The sequence below is a fragment of the Pseudoliparis swirei genome, chromosome 2 (assembly GCF_029220125.1).
Source record: "Pseudoliparis swirei isolate HS2019 ecotype Mariana Trench chromosome 2, NWPU_hadal_v1, whole genome shotgun sequence".
In the NCBI taxonomy this organism is placed as follows: Eukaryota; Metazoa; Chordata; class Actinopteri; order Perciformes; family Liparidae; genus Pseudoliparis; species Pseudoliparis swirei.
The window spans coordinates 14732828-14748377 of record NC_079389.1 but is presented as its reverse complement, the minus strand read 5'-3'; the positions used below and the strand labels follow the sequence as shown (position 1 = coordinate 14748377).

Genomic DNA, 15550 nt, shown 5'->3' with positions numbered 1-15550 from the left:
GAACCGGCTTCCACCTTCAGTCCGGGAGGCAGACACAGTCACCTTATTTAAGAGTTGACTTAAGACTTTCCTCTTTGATAGTCTTATAGTTCGGGCTGAATCAGGTTCACCTGGTCCAGCCCCAAGAGATGCTGCTATAGGCTTATAGGCTGCTGGGGACATTTATGATATCACTGAGCACCTCTCTCCTCTTCTCTCTCTACTTATGGATGAATTTTCATCTCTCCATTGCACATTACTAACTCTGCTTCCTCACCAGAGTCCTTGTGACTTCACGTCTCATATGGTCCATTGGACCTGCCCACTCCTCCTCTCTACCTCCATCTGCCTGATGAATTATGGAGGTCTGGATCGTGGTCCATGCCTACAACCGACTATTCATACACTCTATTCATTCATATATGTTACTGGTTAAGAGTAAATAAAGATGAAACATAGCAAAAATAGAAGTTTCAGGTTCGCCTAGGGGGAAAAAACACTTTCAGGATGTTCATCTCTTCGAAGGATGCAGTTAAAAGGTCTAAACTGACCCAGATCGCAGCACAATATGTGAACAGTCTCTCTGCAAAGTCTGAATTTGAAAAAGTGAAGCAAAACAAAGTTATAGGTTTTAGTACAGATAATTTAGGCGAGGTCTCCCGGAGTTTTTGTGAATTCACGTCTCTTAGGTTGTGTCTGATGTCTGATGTCTCTTGCCATGGCCCTGCAATGCCCCCCCCCCCCCCTCCTCTTTACATCTTTCTGTCTCATGGATTGTGGAGGTCTGGATTGTGGTCCATGCCTACTACCAACTATTCTCATACACTCTGTCATACTCACTGAATGTGTTGGAACTCTGTAATGATTCCTTCTGTACACATGACATATATTGCTTCTGACCATTCTGGAGAGGGATCCTCCTCTGTTGCTCTCCTGAAGGTTTCTTCCATTTTCTCCCTGTGAAAGGGTTTTTTCTATTTCTTGGGAGTTTTTCCTGATCCGATGTGAGGTCCTGGAACAAACTGAATTGAATTGAATTAATAGTTCTGATTGTTTCATTGTTGATGTTATTATCTCAATTCAGTTGTATCATCTTTCTATGGATGTTCACTACACCAGCAACTTCCAAGATACTGCCATCCTCCATATGTGCCGGGTATGAAAACTACAGGACGTCCAGAAAACCAGTTACAAGAGTCTTCAGGTATTACAAAACAGGCTTCTCAAAGGTCTTCTTGCCAAGCACAGTTAGCACCACAGACCTGTAATGACTAACATTTATATATTAGACATATTATATTATTAGGATCTTTAGCTGTGGATAATGCAGGCCTTCTATAAAATAAAAAAATGTAAGCCTCTGTAAAAAGTGAAAAAATATATATTCCATCACCAAAGAGGTTTTATTTACATGTTATCAGTATTGGGTGTATTGAAACTACTAGTTTTGAATTTTCCAGATGCTTTAGGTCGCAGAGTATTTTTTACAATCATATTTTATTTCTCGGTGTGCGGCAGATCGCTTAACACATTATTTTATCAGTAGGAAAAAAAGCTCAGAAATGATTGGACATCGTCTTTCAGCCTTTTGATTATGTACCTCCTTGTTCTGTGTTTCAAGCCCACGAGCCGGTTTGATTCTGGAGCAGGGCGAGAGTAGGACCGCTCACTGACCTGTCCCGAAGGACTTGCCTGGCACCTGAGAACTGGTCAACTGGGTGGGAACTGATCTGGTGCCGGTCCTGCTCTCTACACCTTTGTGTCGACAGGGGGCCACACGAGGACACAGTTGCATATCATTTAACACACACAGTTATATTTTCCTTACTTTTGTGAACACAACATTGAATTGCATTCATTTTCTGGAGACTTACCCTACACTAAGTCTTCAGCCTAATATGTTATGATTTACCTTGTGTGTACAGATTACGTCCCTATATAAATTGAGTAAAATGCACACACACACACACACAAACACACTGCAATCATTCTAATGATTCACCAACTTGAGAGAGAGAGACTTTTAATAAGTTTTAATTGAGTGCAATGGCATTTTACGCAATGTGTTAAAGTGTATGGAACCAGACATCCGACTTTGACAACCAGATTAATTAGCTTTTTTGGTGTGATTATTGTTCAAAGAAAATAATGGCATGCATTTGCTTGTTATAAGACTACTTCAGAATTATGAGTATGTGGCTTGTTTATGTCTGCCTGAAAGCCAGAACCTCACTCGAGCAGCAGTGCATCTTCCCCCTATTTAAAAATAAAATATTGATTAACAATAGATGTTTCTTGATGTGAAATAGAGTCCATTTGTTAAGCTACTGAAAGTATATTGTAGTTTGTTAATTTCATCAAAGGTGTAGATTTTGCTTTCATCCACCAGCCAGAAACTAGAGTGAGTTGACATAATAATTGTAATACAGTATGATACAGTTTTTTCACATCATTGTATAATAGGCAGCGTTGTAAAACTGTACTTTACTAAAGGACTCCTTTTTTTAGATAAATTATTTATCAAAGATGTTCTTGAGTTTTTAAGGAAATAAGGTCTGGAATTAGATTAGTGTTAAAGCGCATATAATGATGATTTGTTTTTTCTATACGTTTCTTATTTTCAGTATCATGTAAGCTTCAAATAGTGGAAGCTGAAACACAGAGGAGTCATATAATTGTAAAAATCCATTCTCTAATCATAAAAAAATATGTTATATATTTGTATCAATTAATGATATATTGCGCTGTTATGTGTGTCTGAAAGCAATATAATTTTGTTTCAAACCATAATCCTTTCCCCTGCTTGTCATCCATAAACCAGTGAAATGCTTTGCAAACTGAAGCCTGTTACTTCCGGTAAATACAGTAACAGCGTTGAGCCTGGACTTTCTGCTCCTCATACAATACAGTAGCTATTGTAATTTAACAAAGTGGAACTTAAATCCATACAACATATTCTAATATATCGATTCTTTTAAAATGGTAAATACAGTAACAGCGTTGAGCCTGGACTTTCTGCTCCTCATGCAATACAGTAGCTTTTGTAATTTAACAAAGTGGAACTTAAATCCATACAACATATTCTAATGTATCGATTCTTTTAAAATGCAAAGCAGCTGTGACATTAAACACCATAATAAATGTGGTAGGCTTACATGCGTCCATTTCACTCTCCCCATTTCTATCTCTTGTATTCAAAGCAGATCAACTGCACAAATGCGTGTGAACACAAAATAAAAAGTTATTGTTGAATTTTAAACATTATTTAATAATTATACCCTTCAAACAGAAAACAGAAAATAAACAGTCATACCCAAAATTAAAGATATCATTTTCAAATAATTTTCTCATAGCATCATTGACATAAAAGAAAACCTGTCAGTGAAAAGGTAGAACCTGAAATATGTACTTAACAAAACAACCATCCGTTGAGCCAAATAAAGTGATTTAAGAGCGCGTACATATCAAACCTTGACTCTCAATTTAAATATTTGACCGACCATGACACATGTATATATTATTTTTGTTCTTATTTTAGTCAGAATCAGTCCATAAATAAAAGGGTTTACCATTGGTGGAATTATGACAAATTGTATGGCCATGAAGTTTTTTTAACTCTGGGGCACGGATGCTGATCCATACCTAGAGTACATAGTATCAAAAAGCAAAGCGGCAGTGACATTAAGCAGACATAACAAATGTGGCACACATGTCTGTATAAACTTTCTCCTGCCCTCTTTAGATTTTAAAGCTGAATTTACCAACCGCACATAAGAACACACAATGAAGATGACATGCACACAATAAAACAATAAGACTAGTAGCTTTTGGTCGGACCTGGATAGGAGGCTGTTGGTGTGCAACACTGACTATTGGAGGGACATGGCGTTCTGCACTTGTAGATACAGGTTCGTCAGCAACCCTGGTGAGGCCCGATGTGGTGAAAAATGGAACTGTTATTTCCCCCACTATAGTGGAACTGCAGTCAGTCACTGGAGAGCGAGTTCTCATGGTTGAGGGGCAATTGTGACTGGGTCTGGGAAGAAAATCTGTCCGCTGCCCGGTATGGGTTGCTAACCTGGATAACTGTATACTGGGACTGGATATTCTTGGGGCTTTGGACTGTGTCATAAACAAAAAGGAGAGAAACTCTCACTTTTTCTAATGGCCTTGCCATCCAGATGTGGCTGTGTCGCTACCCACACTGTTGCTGACGACTGAGAAAGCAAACTCTGCTGCTCCCAGCTGCATTCCTCCAAACAAGACACCTCCACCGCCCTCCACCCTGCCAGCGGCTGAGCTGCACCCACCCCTACCACTGTCTGGCCAGCTGCAGGTTCACACACTTTTAGTGCAGGAGTGATGTGATCTCTTTTCTTAGTTTTAGTGAGCATTCTGGATCAACTGGAGGGACCTAAGAGACTTATTAGAGCAGCCTGCTAATAAGGAGTTGGAGTAATCCAGTCTCGAAGTAACGAACGCGTGAACCAATTTTTCTGCATCTTTTTGAGACAAGATGTGCCTGATTTTTTAAATATTACGCAGATGAAAGAATGCAGTCCTTGAGATTTGCTTTACGTGGGAGTTAAAGGACAAGTCCCGATCAAAGATAACGCAGAGATTCTTTACAGTGGTGTTGGATGCTAGAGCAATGCCATCTACAGCATAATACTGTTATGGTACCTCTTTATTTGTGTTTCAAACACAATTCTTATTGTGGTCATATATATGGACAAAAGCTTGCATGAGCCGATGTATATACTATTATGCAATTTATTTGTGAATGAAATGGGTGGCTGCACATCACTGTATCCTCTTCTGCTCTCACAGATGTTTTCAGATACGCATGAAGTTTCAAGTTTCAAGTTTCAAGTTTTTTATTGTCACATCCCCTTTTATACAAGTATAATCGGTTTGTGAAATTCTTATGTGCAAAACACCCGACAGCAGTAGCAGACTAAAAAAAGAATAAGAATGAGAATAAACTATACAATATCCACACACAAAAAAAAAAGAAGAAAGTATTAACAATATATATATAAAACAATGTAATAGAATATACATCATGACAATATATATATATAAAACAATGTAATAAAATATACACTTTTTTGAGACAATATATATATATATGTATATATACAATATATATATACAATATATATATATATAAAAAACAATGTAATAAAATATACACCATGGCCATAGATATTCACAGAATATGTTCTGGTGTATAGTGTTAATGAGGGTCTCAGTCCTTGTTCAGCAGCCTGATGGCCTGACTGAAGAAGCTGTCCCTCAGTCTGTTTGTGCGGCACTTGATACTGCGGTATCGCCTGCCTGACGGTAGAAGGGTGAACAGTTTGTGGCCGGGGTGGTTATTGTCTTTCATCATCCGTTTGGCCCTGGCCACGCACCGCCTGGTGTATATGTCCAGGATGGAGGAAGCTCACCTCCAACGATGTACTGTGCCGACCGCACCACCCTCTGTAGTGCCCTACGCTCCAGGGCGGTGCAGTTCCCGTACCAGACGGTGATGCAACCTGTCAGAACACTCTCGATGGTACTGGTGTAGAATGTTCTGAGGATGCGGGGGGCCATGTTGAATTTCCTCAGTCGCCTAAGGAAATACAGGCGTTGTTGGGCCCTTTTCACCACGTGAGTGGTGTGCGTGGTCCATGTGAGGTCCTCGGAGATGTGCACGCCGAGGAACTTGAAGCTGCTGACCGTCTCTACTGCAACTCCGTCTATGGAGATGGGGGTGTGCTCTCCTCTCCGCTTCCTGTAGTCCACGATCAGCTCCTTGGTCTTCTTGACGTTGAGGACGAGGCTGTTCTCCTGGCACCACTGTACCAGTGATCCAACCTCCTCCCTGTAGGCTGTCTCGTCGTCGTCGGTGATCAGCCCCAACACTGTTGTGTCGTCAGCAAACTTGATGATGACGTTGGAGCTGTGCATGGCCGTGCAGTCGTGGGTGTACAGGAAGTAGAGGAGAGGGCTCAACACGCATCCCTGAGGGGCTCCCGTGTTGAGGGTCAGCGGCTCTGAGGTGGTACTGCCCATCCTCACCACCTGGCGGCGGCCCGACAGGAAGTCCAGTATCCAGCTGCACATGGTAGAGTGCAGGCCTAGACCTCTGAGCTTGGTGTCGAGCTTGGCGGGAACAATAGTGTTGAACGCTGAGCTGTAGTCCACAACCAGCATTCGCACACAACAGTTCCTCCCTTTCAGGTGCGCAAGCGCTGTGTGAAGTGCAATGGCAATTGCGTCGTCGGTGGATCTGTTTTGACGATATGCAAATTGCCATGGGTCCAGCGTGGCAGGCAACATGGAACAAATAAAGTCCTTGACCAACCTCTCGAAGCATTTACTGACAATCGAGGTGAGGGCTACGGGTCTCCAGTCATTCAGGCAGGTTACCTTGGGGTGTTTGGGGACAGGCACAATGGTGGACATCTTGAAGCTCTCAGGAACAACAGCCTGGGACAGGGAGAGGTTGAAGATGTCTGCGAAGACTCCTGCCAACTGGTCTGCACATGCCAAGTGACACTGCCATGGTGTTTTCTGCAGATGTGTTGTGTCTACACATGTAGTTCTATTGCGTTTAGCAGTTTAGCAGCTATGGCCTATGACAGACATGTCTGTATCTGTTATGTGTTGTGACTATGGTTATCCCATTTAGTCTTATTTTAGTCTTTTACGTGAAGATTTTGTCGGTTTGTCTAAATACTTCCAAAGAAAACAGACATAAAGCCATTAGCACCTGCACACCTCAGATTGTCTCACTGTCAAATATGTTTGTTGGCGCCATTTTTCATTTTGTGGATTCCAGGGTTGATGTGGCCCATGTCCCAAATAAAGTGCACATCATTTTATCTGTATATATCTTTGTTTTCCAACCAATGATCAGCCCCTTTATGTATGGATTTATGCTACCCAAAATAAGAGAATCATGTAAAAGACTTCTGTTTTATTGACAATAAATATGTTGGATATTGTACAGTCTGATCTCAAATTCTTTGATATGTTTCCCCATAAAAAAACATTTGAAACAAAAATAAATATTTGTCTCCATGTTGCAAGAATTTTTTAGAACAAGGTCAGATATCTCTGCTTATTGGAAAAAAATGTGTTTGTCTCCAGTGTGAGTTTAAAAATAATCTAGAAAGTTGCACAAATCTTCAAACTTTACAAAAAAAGACAAAGCCGTTTTAGTGAGATATGGATTAGTTATTGTAAAGAATTTTATGAACTGCATTAGTGATGCGTATGAAGTGACACTGCCATGGTGTTTTCTGCTGATGTTTTGTCTCTACACATGTGATTCTGTTGAGTTTTGCAGTTTAGCAGCTCTGGCCTGTGACAGACATGTCTGTATCTGTTATCCTCTACACTACAATGTGATTATGAGCACAGGGAGAGTAGGTACGATCCTTCTGCTTTAATTGATGTATTCATTTGCTAACTATATTTTCTAATTTGCATTCGTCATCATCCCTTTGACATTTTCAGGAAACGGGAGTAAAACATAAATCTATTCGGCCCAGTTTGTGCATTGTCATATTATATTGAACGCACTGCGACCATTATACCAGTGGTTTGAAACGATGTACCCCCTGTGGAATTTTTTTCCCAGCCAACTACCCCCTAACCAGCGCAAATTATTTTTGGTTGAAAAATGTAATACACAACATTGTGCCATCAGTGTAAGATTTAATATAGAATATATACAATTCTGTTTATGAATTTACACTTATTTCACAAATTACTCACTCATGATGCTCATTTTAAATATATACAGCATAGAGTGCCTTAACCTACCCCCAGGGGTATATGTACCCCAATTTGAGAACCAGTGCATAAGGCGAACTTAGTTTCCTTGAGCAAGACAGTAAACCCTGAGTTGCTCCCCAGCGCTTTACAGCAGCCCACTGCTCCTATCTATTTATGGAGCATTGTTTTTTAAGGATTTCAAACACATTTCTCTGAAATGCCTTGAAATTATTTGAAATATTGTATTACAATATAAGTATTCAAGTCAATAGGAATGGACAAATATTAGAAACACTTCCAAATAATCAAAACAACAGTAGTAAGAAATACAGCTCCCAGAATGACCATGACGTGTATTCAACAGCTCTCTGAGACAACAACAACTGAGGTGTGATTCACACATGTGCAATATAGAATATAGGACATTAAGTTTAAGATTACAGGAGGAGATGGAATATACATAACTGCTCTGATTAAAATACTTACCTGACAACTGATGCTATTGTAAATGCAATTGATGAAGAAAAAAAATGTATATGAATGGAATGTGAATTAAATGTGCTATTACATAACCTCTCCTTTACACGTCATCGGATGTAACCGAGTGACCTTGTGTTTATTGTGTTATAAAACAGAACAAAAATAAAGTTGTAAATAAGCCAGTGGGTGCAGCCAGTGTTGGTAAGCCTAAGCAGATACCATGTAGATACGAGGCCGGGTCAAGCTACCGGGTATCTGACTCTGGTCATAGTTGTGGTTATTCAAAAGGTTTTGGTCAGATATTTTTTTGTTACAATGTATCTAAGAGCATAAATCCTTTTTTTTTCAATATCAAAGTACAGAAAACCTTGATAAAAAAGCTTTTGTCGTGCAGTAGCTGACGTTAGTGGCTCTCTGCCTATAGGGAGTTGGCGCACACAGTTGCATGTTTCCTCTGCATGGAGACTGCTGGTCCCAGTGCAGGACATCAACAATAGATTAATGTCCTGGGGATACATAGAGAATGTAGTGGACTAATGACCTTGAGGCTTCATCATCATGTTTACTCTGCATTTCTGTGTCCCTGTGACATTACATTACAACAGGTGGGAGTTACATCAGCAGATCTTTATTGTCAATAACATAGTGATCTCATGTGAATTAATGGAGCACATTAGGTTCTCTCCTGGGAAATGTGTTGGTTGATGTCCTCGGTGTTACAGGCCAGTGTTTCGTGAAGCTACACTTTTATTAAAGTTTTTGTTTGTCACAAATACACTTCAATGAAAGAAGACATCTTTGTGGAGTCTGGTGCCGTACAGTGTAACGTGTATGCATAATATATTTGGTATTATCTGGAGTAAATAAAACTATTTGTCAGCTTTTTCAGACTTTGTTTAAAATGTGTCTCACTAAATCCATACAAGCCCAACAGTAGTCCTCATATATAGCGTATAATACCATATCACTGATTTTATATATTATGTTCAGTGTATTCATTTAAACTGTATGACTGTATGAAAATAAAAAAATATAAAAAAGTTTCAGGTCCGAATTGAAAGAAAGCACTTTCAGGATGATTATCTATTTGGCATGATGCAGTTGAAAGGTTTAAAGCTCTTCCAAATCAGAGAACAATATGTGAACATTCTCTCTGCAAAGTTTGACTTTGAAAAAGTGAAGCAGAACAAAGTTAGAGAGTAGAATTGAGGGCTACCAAGACAAGATTGACAACACTGTGAACCAATAGAATCCTATAGTAACTTCACTACACCTGGTCACATGTTACCTCTACATGTCCAGAGGAGTTGAATGAGGCACAGGGTATAGATAGAACTTATATCAGTGTGGATTTACCAGGAAAATGTGTTTTAATGGTCCTAGTCAAGAAAGTTAAGAAGAATTTGCTGATTCTAAAAGTATAAAGCGATTCATGTTGATGTGTTCTTTGGCTCATATCTCGCTGATGCTTTGGTCTAGAGGGATTTGGGTGAAATGTGTGGAATCAGTGTGGAATGGTTGTGCTTTTTGCCATCAGGCTTTTTCTGATAGCACCCAGCTAAGGGTCGCTGGTTCCGGAAACGTATTGAGTGGGCCGATTTATAATAATCATATCATAATAATCATTTATTTTATATAGCACTTCTCAAGTCACCCAAAGTCACTTTACAGAGTGCAGAGTCCAGTAGTCATACACACACACAGTCATCCCGGTGGTGGTAAGCTACATCAGTAGCCACAGCTGCCCTGGGGCAGACTGACGGAAGCGTGGCAGCCAATCAGCACCTACGGCCCCTCCGACCACCACCAACATTAATTCACATCCATACGATGCGGCGCATGTCTTTATGATGGTGGGGGAAACCGGAGTACCCGGAGTAAACCCATGCAGGCACGAGGAGAACATGCAAACTCCACACAGAAAGGACCTGGACGACCGGGATTCGAACCCAGGGCCTTCTTGCTGTGAGGCAACAGTGCTAACCACTGAGCCACCGAGCTACTCGTATATTTATGATTATTTGAGTTCTTTGTTTGAGTTTCTTTTTAAATGGCTGACTAATTATTGTAGCCCAGGCTCTTTTGTTTAATTTGAGGTACAATATTAATATATATATATATATATATATATATATATATGCTTGTTTTGTATAGCAATAAAGTCCCCAGACCCCCTAGGGCGTCCAAGGTTTCTAAAAAAAGAAGTTTGACCACGCCGTTAAACTTTTACGTATGAGGTCCATCAACGAAACAGATTGTGCCTCATGTTAGGACAATGATGTACACTATATACCATAATAACTGTGACCGAGACCCAAAACAAGGTTCAAAGCACAAACAGTTGTGTGATGCGGCCTGATCCACGGTCAGCGTTCCAACTCATCAACAGGTATTGGATGGGTTTGAGGTCAGGGGTCCCGACAGGACAGTCTATTCAGTATACGGGTATACAGATTATTTCTTCTCATGTGCTGCTTTTCTATTTGGGGTCCATTTAGTTTCTTTATCTGATGCCTTTTTGTTTTTCCATAACTTCAATTTGCATCTATTTTCTTTTTTCCTGGTTGTTTCGTTCTCTGCTTCTACACTTATTTTCTACATCTATAATATGTCACTGCTAACTCAATTAAATTAAATTACATTTTATTTGTATAGCCCAACCATTCCTTTGACCCTCACATCGGGATAGGAAAGATTTCCCTAAAATAAACCTTGAAGGGGGCAAAAAAAAAGGAGGAAATAGTACATCCTCCTCCTCCTTTTTAAGGTGCAAGATACACCATTTGGAGCATTTAGATTGTCTCTCAACATGGCGAAAGGAAGCCGGCAGCTCGCACAGAGCTGATGATGCTAACAGTGCAAACTACGGTAAAAGTGCTAACAGAACTAGCAGTGCATACCTGAGGGGGAACCGGAGGGTGGGAGCTTGGCTTCAGCGAAGACACTCTTGTTCGGAACGAGGTTATCAACTGTAACCGCCATATTAGAGGGGTGCAGAGCGGCGGTTCTGAGCTAACTAGTACTAACCTACACACACATGTGGTCATTAATTATTATTATTTTAATTTTTAATTTTTAAGCAGGTTTTGGCTCAAACTTGTACTTCCTGCAGAGAAGAAAATGCAAAGAAAAACTATGTAGAGGACAGAAGAAGACCACAGATTCAAATTTGAATATCTAAAATTGTGTTTGCCTGCCTTCTACCACGATTATAAGAACATTTGAATGCAGGTAGAATATTATGTTGATTTATTATTTAAAAGGATAATCGATAACACTATTACTGAACCAGTGTTTCTGCTTTAGCCTCTGTGTTCTCCTTCGGGACACTGTTAATGACTTCACTTTCCTTTAGCCTACTAATGTTGGCTAATATTTGACAGAGATTGTGACGATTTTATAGATCATTTCTCATTTTAATTATGGACATAAATGGACCAACATGAGCCCAGGTAGACAGGCGTGAACCTGAAATATCACTTTCAAATTCCAATAAATTTACAAACATTAAGATGAACTACACGGATAAACTGAATTTGGTTATTTTGCTACTTTTGTTTTGTGGTATAAAGCACAAGTGTATCTTGGAAGCCTTTTGCCCATTCATAATATCTCTATATTTGACCATGTTGTGGTTACAGTTAAATTAACTCTCAACATAATAAACAACCAGAACATGTTGGTATTTTTTATGTTTTGCTGTCACAGAAATGCAAGTAATGACTGCCAAGCCTTGTTCTTTTCTTTTTTTTAACTCAAAATTAAAATCATCCAAAAGTATTTATATAGGAATTTGTGTATATCCTGCTGTGTCAAATTGTTCAATCTTCTAAATTTGCATCCTTGCTACAAATTAATGAACGTGTTTTAATGTATGTCCTTTGTTTTAGTATTGCAAATCCCAGGACAGGAGAGGCAGTGAGTGGGAAACCCACTAATGCAACTTACCCCTGGTTTGTCCTAATGTGGTGGTTCTCAAATGGGGGTATGTGTACCCCTGGGGGTACGTAAAGGTCCTCACGGGGGTACGTGAGATTTGTTTTAAATATATTTAAAATGAGCATCCATTAATAAAGCCTTTGAAAATAGTTTTTTTTATAAATATTCAATAAAATATAAATGTAAGTTCATAAACTGAATTGCATATACTATATATTATATGCAAAATGGTGCATATTACTTCTTTTTTGCTTTGCACTGGTCAGGGGGTACTTGGCTGAAAAAAATATTTTGACAAGGGGTATATAATGAAAAAAATGTTGAGATACACTGTCCTAATGGATGATATGTTGGGACTAAGGCCTTCCATCTTGTTTCTTATTAGCTCGCTTTTTCACGCGAGACTTCCCTGTTACTCTCGCGTCACATACACTTTGCACATAGCAACACTGACACCTACTGACAATCTGTCACTGGTACTACTACCCAACAATGACACTGTTCCCCACATTCTGAATTGTTTCCCATAAACACATCGGGAACATAACAAACTCTCTTTACTTCACACTACAAAATAATTGAAGGAAAGAAAAGAAAATATGATTTGATGAAACCATGCTCTTTTTTTGTATTCAACAGCTGGTTATCCAGCTCCTCACCCGAAGCTGCGATAACACTCCCAGAATACAAGACCTTCAGGAAAGATAGGGTTCATGGGAAAGGAGGGGGGGTTTTGTTCTATGTAAAAAATAACCTGAGATGTAACCAGATGGTGTGGCCTGATGGCAACATATTGGAAGGTATTGGTGTTAACATCTTTCTCTCAAATGAAATGTCTCTTACTGCTATCTGCATCTATCGTGCTCCCTCAGCTAAAGCTGAATTTTATGATCACCTTAAAGCACTTCTTAATTCGTGTAATCATAAAAAAGAAATTCTGTTGTTTGGAGATTTTAATGTAAACTGGGACGATAAAAAGGAGAGACAAAATCTTAAACTTATAACTGAGTATTTCAACTTCACCCAGTTAATAGAGCGACCCACCAGAATCACACACCGCTCACAAACTAGAATTGACCTAGTCTTCACTAACAAACCCGAGAGAGTCACCAAAACCCATAACTTATTGACGGGATTCTCGGATCATAATGCAATTTTTTTTTCTAGAAAACTTAACAAAAAACGTTTTGAAAACTCTTTTTCTAGTACCCCTAGTAATCGACCTAATACTAGAATAATCCCCAAAAACCAACAACAAAATCTAGAAAAAGCCTTAAAAGACATCAATTGGGATGATCTTCATAAATGTGAAAATGCAGATATCTGCAGCGACTCTTTCCTCTCTCAAATCAAGGGGGTAATTTTCCCTTTCTCCAGACAAGGGAGCCGTAGGAGGAATAAAACCACCCTTCCCTGGCTCAACCCAGATTGTGTACACTTAATGAAGCGAAGGGATATGGCTCTCAAAAAATCCATAAAATCAGGGTTAAGTACAGACAGACATATTTTCACAGCTACCAGAAACAAAGTTACGATGGAGCTGCGAAAGGCCAAAGCAGATTTTTTCATAAAAATTATTGAAAATGCTAGGGGGAACAGTAAAACAATCTGGCAGAATATAAACAAGCTAACAGGGAAACAACATAAGCAGGATAATAAAGGCCTAGAACTAAGAGTTGACAATCAGTTGGTGCGGGACCCCGTTATTCTGGCACAGGAATTAAACTCCTTTTTTATTAAATCTATTGAAGATATATCTAAACAGTTCATTTCACCCGTGTGCTCTGATAGTCCGGTAAATAGAGCTGCAGACAATTCACTGATAAAATTTTGTATTCAAGAAATCACTGTGACAGAAGTCATTAATATTATTAATGCTTTGAACAACTCTAAAGCCAAGGATATCCATGGTCTCGACACCAGCTTTTTAAAATCACACAAGGAGGCGCTGGCACCCCCAATCATGCACCTAGTGAACCTATCGATTAGACACTCGATGGTTCCTGGAGCATGGAAGATGGCCTCAGTTATCCCTGTGTTCAAATCGGGGGATAGCTCCGATATGAACAACTACAGACCAATTAGTATTTTGCCTAGCATCTCTAAAATTATAGAAAAATGGATCGCTAAACAAATAATAGAATTCCTTAATAATGGTCAAACCCCCCTGCACCCCATGCAGTTTGGTTTTCGACCGCATCATTCCACGGAATCTGCACTGGTTATGCTCATGGAGAAATTAAAAAGTTTATTAGATAAGAAGAGCTGCGTAGGTGCTGTATTTTTAGATTTAAAAAGAGCGTTCGATACAGTTAACCATGATGTGCTACTAAGCAAACTGTTAGGCTTCAACTTCTCTGATCAAGCCATCAAATGGTTTGGATCTTATTTATCCCATAGAGAACAATGTACTGTGGTTGATGGTGTCAGCTCCTCTTACCTGGGCTGTCCAGTAGGGGTCCCCCAAGGATCCATACTGGCGCCCATCTTATTCTCTCTTTATATTAATGACTTACCTGACTCTTGCTTCAATGTGGATGTTCAGCTGTATGCTGATGACACGGTCATTTTTACGGTGGCCAAAAATAGTGAGGAGGCAGCACGAGTGCTCTCTACTGCTCTGAGTCATATTCAAGGCTGGCTCACCAGGTCCTGTCTCTCATTGAACACGAAAAAAACAGTGTGTATGTTCTTTTCTAAGCAATCCTCAACTGTTGCACATTCTAATGTGTTTTTGGGAACTGAGAAACTGAATGTTGTTAATAAGTTCAAATACTTAGGCATTATGCTTGATTCCACACTCTCCTTTAGGAGCCATGTTAAAATGATGTCGAAAACCATAAACCTCTATATACATAATTTTAAACAAATAAGAAACTCTCTATCGACTAATGCCGCTTTGCTGTTTTTACATTCTATGATACTCTCACGTGTGAGTTACTGCTTAACCAGTTGGTCTATGACAAGCTCAATAGTTATTAAACCGGTCGAACTACTCTATAAAAAAGCATTGAAAATACTGGATAAAAAACCATTTAAGTATCATCATTGCTATATTTTAACCAAATACAAAATGTTAAGTTTTAATAATTTTAGAAAATTCACTTCGGCCTGTTTGATTTTCAAAATACTAAATGGCCTAGCGCCACCCCCCCTTAAAACCTTAAAACCTTTATCAAACATCGATCTATTAACTCCACTCTGTCCACCAGAGCTGTCACAAACAGGGACTGTGAGGTCCCATTTAGAAAAACCCTGTTTGGGCAAAATGTGCTGTCCTTCAAAGGATGCATGGTGTGGAACAGCCTACCTCCTTCTATAAGGGAAAGCCCCAGCCTGGTCACCTTCAAAGGCCACCTGAAGGCATGGCTCAGACTTC

General features: G+C 39.5%; 1 pseudogene; it reads left to right on the top strand.

Moving 5' to 3' along the window:
* The first annotated feature begins 3861 nt into the window (after positions 1-3861).
* On the top strand, positions 3862-6956 carry LOC130202118 (olfactory receptor 52K1-like; annotated as a pseudogene).
* Positions 6957-15550: the final 8594 nt, after the last annotated feature.